This window comes from Glycine max, chromosome 8, assembly GCF_000004515.6.
Source record: "Glycine max cultivar Williams 82 chromosome 8, Glycine_max_v4.0, whole genome shotgun sequence".
NCBI lineage: Eukaryota > Viridiplantae > Streptophyta > Magnoliopsida > Fabales > Fabaceae > Glycine > Glycine max.
Window position 1 is genome coordinate 37,282,527 of NC_038244.2, and position 7,952 is coordinate 37,290,478.

General features: G+C 33.1%; 1 non-coding gene across 1 annotated transcript; it reads right to left on the reverse strand.

Moving 5' to 3' along the window:
• Window positions 1-7,515: 7,515 nt before the first annotated feature.
• Window positions 7,516-7,622, reverse strand: LOC113002441 (small nucleolar RNA R71). Its single transcript, XR_003268003.1, has one exon. It is a non-coding gene; the product is annotated as a small nucleolar RNA R71 (small nucleolar RNA).
• Between the last annotated feature and the right edge of the window lie 330 nt (window positions 7,623-7,952).

The window sequence follows — 7,952 nt, forward strand, 5'->3', positions numbered from 1 at the left end:
ATTATTGTTGTTGTTTTTATTATAATATTTGTTTTGTAGATGATCTCTGAACTTAATTTTTGGTTGTATATCCTTTATTAGGATCTATGTTTCTCTATGTCTCTTTGCCATTCAAAAGTGGAACATGTTTCAACTAAGGATCTAATTGAGTTGTTAGACATACAGAAGCAAAATTGGTTTTAGTCCCTATTTCAAAATGATATTTTTTAAAAGATAATTATTATAAAAATTAACAACTTTTATTACGTGGTAAATAGTAAAAAAATCTATACAATTTATTGGTAAAACATTTTAATTAAATTCTATTTTCATTCTTTAAAATAATTATTATGAAAATTAACAACTTTTAATTACATGGTAAATAAACATTAAAAAAACAACATCGGCTTCAAAAAGTTGTCTTAAAATGTATGCATTCTAAGACAGTTTTTCCAAAAATATTTTTACAAAGTAGACTTTCTAAAATAGACTTTCTAAGATAGTTTTTCCAAAAATCATCTTAGAATCCTCAATCGGTTTTTAGAAAAGTAGACTTTCTAAAATAGTTTTTAGGAAAATCGTCTTAGAATTCTTAATTGATTTTTAGGAAAACCGTCTTAGAAAAATTATTTTTCCAAAAATCTTCTTAGAATGTCTACTTCCAAAAAAATTGAGGATTTCAAGACAGTTTTTGGGGAAAACTGTCTTAGAATCCTCAATTTTTTTTATTTTTTATTTAAAAAAAACATTCTAAGATGGTTTCTACACAAACCGATGTAGAAACGAAGTTTCTAAGTAAGGTTTGGAAATCGTCGTGGAAAGTCAACACTTTCCAGGATGGCGGCTTCAAAAACAGTTGAAAATCATCGTGAAAAGTGTCAAATAACCGATGTAGAAAACAATTTTTGTAGTAGTGACTTAGTATATTACCAATTTGAGTAGCATGCAAATTATTTAATAAGTGATTTTTTTTCAATGCTATCTTTAAAATAATTTTCCTATGATTAAGCTTAAATTATTTTATCATTAGTGTACTTAGATGTTGTCAGGGTCTTGACTACATGGTAATTTGTGAGAAATTACATGAAAGATGAAAGAGACATGAGAAAGTTGCAAGACTGTAAGTACAAATCATTCTAAGATGAAGTCTATAATTCAGGGGTACATGGGTGTGACACAATTTTGACCAACAATAACCTATTTTTGACTTGTTACATTTATAAAATAATCCCAATTGGCATTTTAGATTTGTACACTATCAATTTTTAATAATAATAAATAAGTCCCCCTAAATACTCCTCCCCATGCATTATGAAATTCATAGATGATGAGGTTTACCACCACCACCACCATCACTACTACTAGTACTGATAAGGAAGGAACTCAATGTGTTAATGGCATCCGCTATTTTGTGACTATTTAGAGAGTAGGTTCGATGTAGAAAGCGTTCAATATATATATTTTGACAAATGACGCCTTTTAAGTTATTTCTTTTTACAATTAAAAAATTAGCATAATCACAGTGCAATTTGCGGGAGTTTAATTATGATTAATGTGATTGTGGGACCATGGATACATGGATGTCGATGGATCTATGAAAATAACCAATGGTCTTCCAATAAAGGAGACATAAATCACATATATTATAGCTTGCTAATGAATACAAATCAAGATTCAAATCAGAACACAACAAACACACAACCTTCTTTAGAGTTCAAACTGTTCATAGAGAAAGTCTCAACAATACCAACGACAATGACTCCGACCAAGACTCAACAAATGAACCAAAGCGAAACTAAAATCCCACCTAGAGTTAGTGATTGAGCATTTGTAGTTTAATATTTTTCTATTCTTCTTAGCTCAATTGAAATTTCTTTGACCCTTATTTTCTCACCTTAACTCATTTTTGGTCTATGGCAAAATGATTGAGATTAATTGAGAATTGTAGCTAAATTTTAGATTTTGTGCTTGCTTGACCTATCTGCTTGTGTAGAGCCTAAAGGACACTACAAAACTTCAAATGAAACATGTAAGTAGTCCCTGGAAAGCTGAGAAAATGATATTCAATTTTGTTACAAATAAGCTTTGTCCAATTCTGTCATTTCGAGGGTCAAATTGAGCTTCTAAGTTAGAGCCTTTGCACTTGAATAATTAGGCTACGAGTTTGGGCTTTATTTTTTGTAATTAGTTTAATTAGGTAGATTAGATGGGCCTAATCAAGGTATATCACTTCCTTCTAAGTAGTCACTCTATATATTAGTGGAAGTTAGTTAGTTCGTTACTTCATTTTGTAAAAAACAGAATTGGTTACTTGTTGTGCAAGTTTTCTCTTATCTTTATTTTCCTCTCAATTGTTCTTCATTCTTCTTCCTCTTTTCACTTCTATTCTTCCATTTTCTTGCACAAAATTTTGTGGCTTTTCCATTGGTGATGATCATGGAGGGCTAAACAATTAATCAATCCATGGACCCACTCCAAGCAAGGCTGAATTTAAGTTCTGGTTCAATATTTCTAATCTTTTGTGAATGTTCATCTTTCTCTTCAATCCTATTTTCGATTTTCATGATTATGATTATGCTTAGGATTGAAAATGGATTAGGTTATGGATTCATTTCCTAATTTCAAAATTTAATCACAAATTGTTTGAATGATTTTCCAATCTAATATGTGATCTCAAATAATTTAGAGATTGATTCGATTGAACTTTCTCCAATGCATTTGACTGAACTTTCACACTGAACATCATTCGTAGAAACTATGATAATTCAACTCTCATTGGTTTGATGAGTTTGATTGATGTTATTAAACTTGACTTGTATTTTGTTCTTTTTTGTTTTGTTTCTTCATCTCTATTTCTGTGTGTTTCCATATTCTCTTATAGTCGCTTACAAACTGTTCGATAAAATTTCCCCCTTGTTATTTATAAGTGAATGAATGTATGAACCAAATTGAATCATATTTTTGAGTTTGACCAAGGTTAATCTTGTGCTACAAAATTTCCTCGTTTTATTTGTTTTTGAATGATTCAACGGTCGTTATCAGTTAGTTAGCACGAGAAAGTTAGAGCCACGAACAAAACACCAAGATTTTTGACCCCTTGACATTCTCAACTTGATGTCACTTCAACCATAACTTGATGTTATTGTAGAACTTATGTTGATGACTTCCATGTGATTTCTTGTTCTTGAATCGACATTGACTTTCTGTTAATTTTTAGGAATTTATTTTTTGTAGAACATCTCTCTCTCCCCCCTGTCTCTCTCTCTCTCTCTCTCTCTCTCTCTCTATATATATATATATATATATATATATATATATAAATATATATATATATATATATATATATATATGATAAATTTTGTGTTGGAACTCAACACAAGATTTTTTCACAGAGGCAAAACATTAGCAGAAAAACTCATGCATATGAGAAGATCCTTAAGCCTGAACCACATACATTACCTTTTGAGCCTAATCCCACTGTGTGTGTGATGTATGTCCACTTGAGTTATACATTTGGTTTATCTTGAGATACATATCCTTGAGAAAATTTCATGTGTGCATTGAATTGATTGAGTCAATTTGTAGGCTTTGTTCCTAAATCTAGATCATTTGTTGAAATATATCCCCTAGTTGTCCCCTTTAAGCTGAATTGATATTTTTTGTTACCCAATTGTGTTAAGAGTCTAATGCTTGTTACATGGTGACTTGAAAAATAGGGAGACATCACCGAATATTGATTTGGGTGGAGCAATGATTTGTCTTATGGTTCTTCTCATTCCGCAATAAAAAAATCTTAAAAGAAAGATAAGGCGGTAAAAAAGGTCTTAAAAAAATGTACTGAAAAGTTTTGTTAAATAAGCAGAAGGAGAAGCTTGGTTCCCAAAAGAATAAATTTTTGGATGTGTAAGTGCAAAAAATAACAGTTGTCCCCTTGGGTAGTGTGTCATTGAGTACAAGTTTTTTCTTAGAGCCTTTCTTTATCATGTTCCTTCAGTAACCACCTTTCATAGCCCCATTACACCTTGTGATGCCTCATTGTCTTGCATGTTAGAATTTTGCTTAGGTTGAGTTGATCAATACATAAAATGAATGCATGCTTCTTGAGTTGTGATACAAGTGCTTTGTCCTTTTCCTTAAAACAAAGAGAGGTGAGATGAGTGATCTATTGCTTTTTGTGGAATTGAACTTGTTGGTTGACATTAAAAGCCTAATGGAATTCTATGGGATTTATCTTATGAATGTGGTTTTTTGTTCCTGTCAACTATGTGTTGTTTTGTCTATAATAAATTGAGGGGTTCTTTGTAAATGGTTTCTTGATTTCATAGAAAGTTGTGTTAATCTCTAATTTAGAATAATTGCTTGAGGGTAAGCAATACTCAAGTATGGGGTGGTTGATAATTATTATTTGTCTACATTTAGACCCCAACTTTTGTCTCATTTTGTCTTGCTATTTTTACTTTATTTTGTTTATAAATGGGTATGTCTCGAGTGTGAACAGTTGATTAGAGAAGCTAATAAAGAGACAAGAGAACCAAAGGAGATAAAAAAAAGGGAGGGATTATGAGCATTTTTTACTAAGCACAACCCATGCTGAACCTGCAGGTCATGCTGATCTAGCATGGCCTATGTTGAATCAGCGTTCCAAATCCTCGTAGAAGGTCATGCTCGATCACCCAGCACAGCCCATGGCCTCCACCTTACAGTATAATTTCAATAGTATAAATAGAGTAGGGAAATAATTTTTTAGGTTATGCTTTATTTTATTTTTTGAACAACAAGAGCTTTTGAGAGGAGAATTGCATCAGGAACAATTGGGGTCCAAATCTATAAAGGTTTTAGACCTTTTTTATTTTAATGCAATATGGTATGTTGTTTAGCTATTATATGACCATGTTTGGCTTACAAAAATATCGCGTATTAGTAAGGGAACTTTACCTCGCTAATTTTTTTTAATCCGTCGCAAACGAGATCTGCGAGGGAGGGATTAGTAAGGGATATATCCTTGATGTGCCATTATTTTCTCCTATTTCTTAACCCTTTTTGAACCATTTTAAGTACTGATTAATTTTATTTGTCAAATTAATTAGACAATTTTATAATTTGGGCCCATTCAGCTAATTTGATGTTTTTAATCTAATTTCAAGAATTAATGAAGCATTGGGCTTGAATCCAGAATTGAGCTTGGACTTAAAGAGGGCAGACTATTTTATTCTACAAGATTTTATCTTATCTACACTTTATCTTATCTAGATATTATTTAGATTTGATCTCATCTAGATATTATTTCATCTAGATCTTATCTTATCTTATCTTATCTAGATTTGATTTAATTTTATTTATGGGCTTGGATTTAAAACAGATTTGTAAGCTTTGGGGCTGGAAAACTATATAACAACACCAAGGTTCTAGTTTAGGTCCTCCTCACCTCTCTCTCCTATTTTCGTTTTTTTAGTTTTAGGCTTTTTCTTTGAGACATTTTTTCGTTTTGCAATTCTAGTAGCAATAAAATTTCGTTCTTCAATTTATAAGTTTGTTATCTATTGATTAATGGAAGGCTAAGTCCCCAGCGTTGCTTTCTCTTGAGGATCAAGCGCAGTTCTCTTTGAGGTTCTATTATTACTGTTAAATTCTGTTCAGTTTTTCCTCTTCACTAATTACTCTAAATTTGTTGCTATTAATTCATGCATGCTTAGTGCTTGATTAATTGTCTCTGCGCTTAATTTACGTTCATGCTTAATGATCGTTTATGAGTAATTGATGTATGTGTTGCTTAATCACAAAATGAATGCCTTATGTTGAATTTCACTTAGTAATTTAATTTAGGGTTGGATTAAGTGGTTGAACTGATAAGGGATAAATTCTCGCAACCTAGGATAAGAGACTTGCTTGTGAATCAAGGGAAAGCAACGCATTTTAATTCTAATATTTTTCTAATTCTATTTTACTCGTTATTTAATTTACAAAAGCAAACAACCCCCCCCCCCCCAATTTGTTACTATTTCCTACTATTTGTTATGAACATTTGGTTTATCATTGCTCGTTGGGAAACGACCTTGGATCACTTCCTAGTTACTACATTTTAATGTTTATTTGATTCGAGTACGGGCTCGATCAAATTTGGTGCCGTTGCCGGGGAGCAGTGTCCAAAGGTTCATAATAGCTAGTGTCGTGTTAGTGTTTAATTATTGTGTTCGTGTTTAATTCTTGTGTTAGTGTTAGTGTTGTGTTAGTGTGTGTGTTAGTTAGTGTTTTTTAGTGTCTTGGTATTTTGTTTAGTTGTGTTCTGTTTTAGTTTTTCTGTTAAGCGCTTCCCCTGTTTTAGTTTTGGGTGTTTTGCTATGAATAGTGTTTTGCGATGGATTTTGCGACCACTTTTGCTTGCGGCAAAATAGAGTAGTAGTGGAAATCATGTAGTGACGGATTTTAGCGACCACCCTTGCTGAATTAATTAGGATTTTTTGTTTTGGTAGCTAGAGTTGTTATTTTTGGCTGAATTTTTATGTGGTCACTTCTTTTGATCCATATTTTGTGGGAAAAATAGTTGGAGCCCTTAGTATGGTCAGATTTGAAAGTTCCAAAAAAGTAGCAAATTTGATTTTTGTCAAAACTTCAAACGGCCATAACTTTTGCTCCGGGTATCAGAATGACTATTATTAAATATGTATTTGGGGTAGAAAAAAAATTCCCATGATGTGGAAGCCTGCCATAGGCTGGCTGAGGGTCTCCTTCTTCCAAAAATTGCAATTCTGTCAAAAGTTTTTTATTTTCCAAGTATTATTCTCTTATTTTTCTTAACTTATCATTTTTAGCTTATATAGTTAGACTTCGAATTTTCATTTGAAATTTTTTGTGCTATCTTCTCATCATATTATAAGGTTTCTCACAAAATTTCAAGTCATTTGGATATCATTTAATGGTAGCTGTAGTTCAAACCTACATTGTTACTTGCATAAGAAGGCAACTAGTTTTGCATGCTGAATGTAGTGTATGACTAGAGGCAATCCATTTGACTTACAACCCTTTGATCTTGAGATAGATAGGGCATTTCATATATTAGTTAGACAACATTTAGTACCTTTTGAGCATCCTGAGCATTCTGTTATTAGTGATTTTGAGCATTACAGTTTTGAACATTCTGATTTTGCACATTCTGAGAATATGGCACAACCTCCACCCCGTGAGAGGACTCTAAGGGAAATGGCTGCACCTGATTTCACCTACGAAAGCTTGTGCATCCAATACCCTGATGAGGATGTCCCATATGTTCTTAAAACTGGACCGATCCATTTGTTTCCAAAGTTTCATGGCCTTGCAGGTGAAGACCTACACAAGCATCTGAAAGAATTCCATATTGTCTACTCCACCATGAAACTAGCAGATGTCCAGGAAGATCACATATTTCTGAAGGCCTTTCCACATTCTTTAGAGGGAGTGGCAAAGGACTGACTATATTACCTTGCTCCAAGGTCCATCACGAGTTGGGATGACCTCAAGAGAGTATTCTTAGAAAAAAATTTCCCTGCTTACAGGACCACGACCATCAAAAAGGATATTTCAGGCATTAGGCAGCTCAGTGGAGAGAGCCTATATGAATACTGGGAGAGATTTAAAAAATTATGTGCTAGTTGCCCTCACCACCAGATTTCTGAGCAGCTTCTCCTCCAATATTTTTATGAAGGACTCAACAACATGGAGAGAAGTATGATAGATGCTGCCAGTGGTGGAGCCCTTGGAGACATGACCCCTGCTGAAGCCAGAAATTTAATTGAGAAGATGGCTTCAAACTCTGAGCAATTTAGTGCCAGAAGTGATGCTATTGTCATTAGAGGAGTGCATGAAGTAGCCATGAATTCATCAGGTGAGACTAAGAAGCTTGAAGGTAAACTAGATGTCTTGGTTAACCTGGTAACCCAACTGGCCATGAATAAAAAATCTGCACCTGTCGCCAGACTCTGTGGTTTATGCTCCTCTGC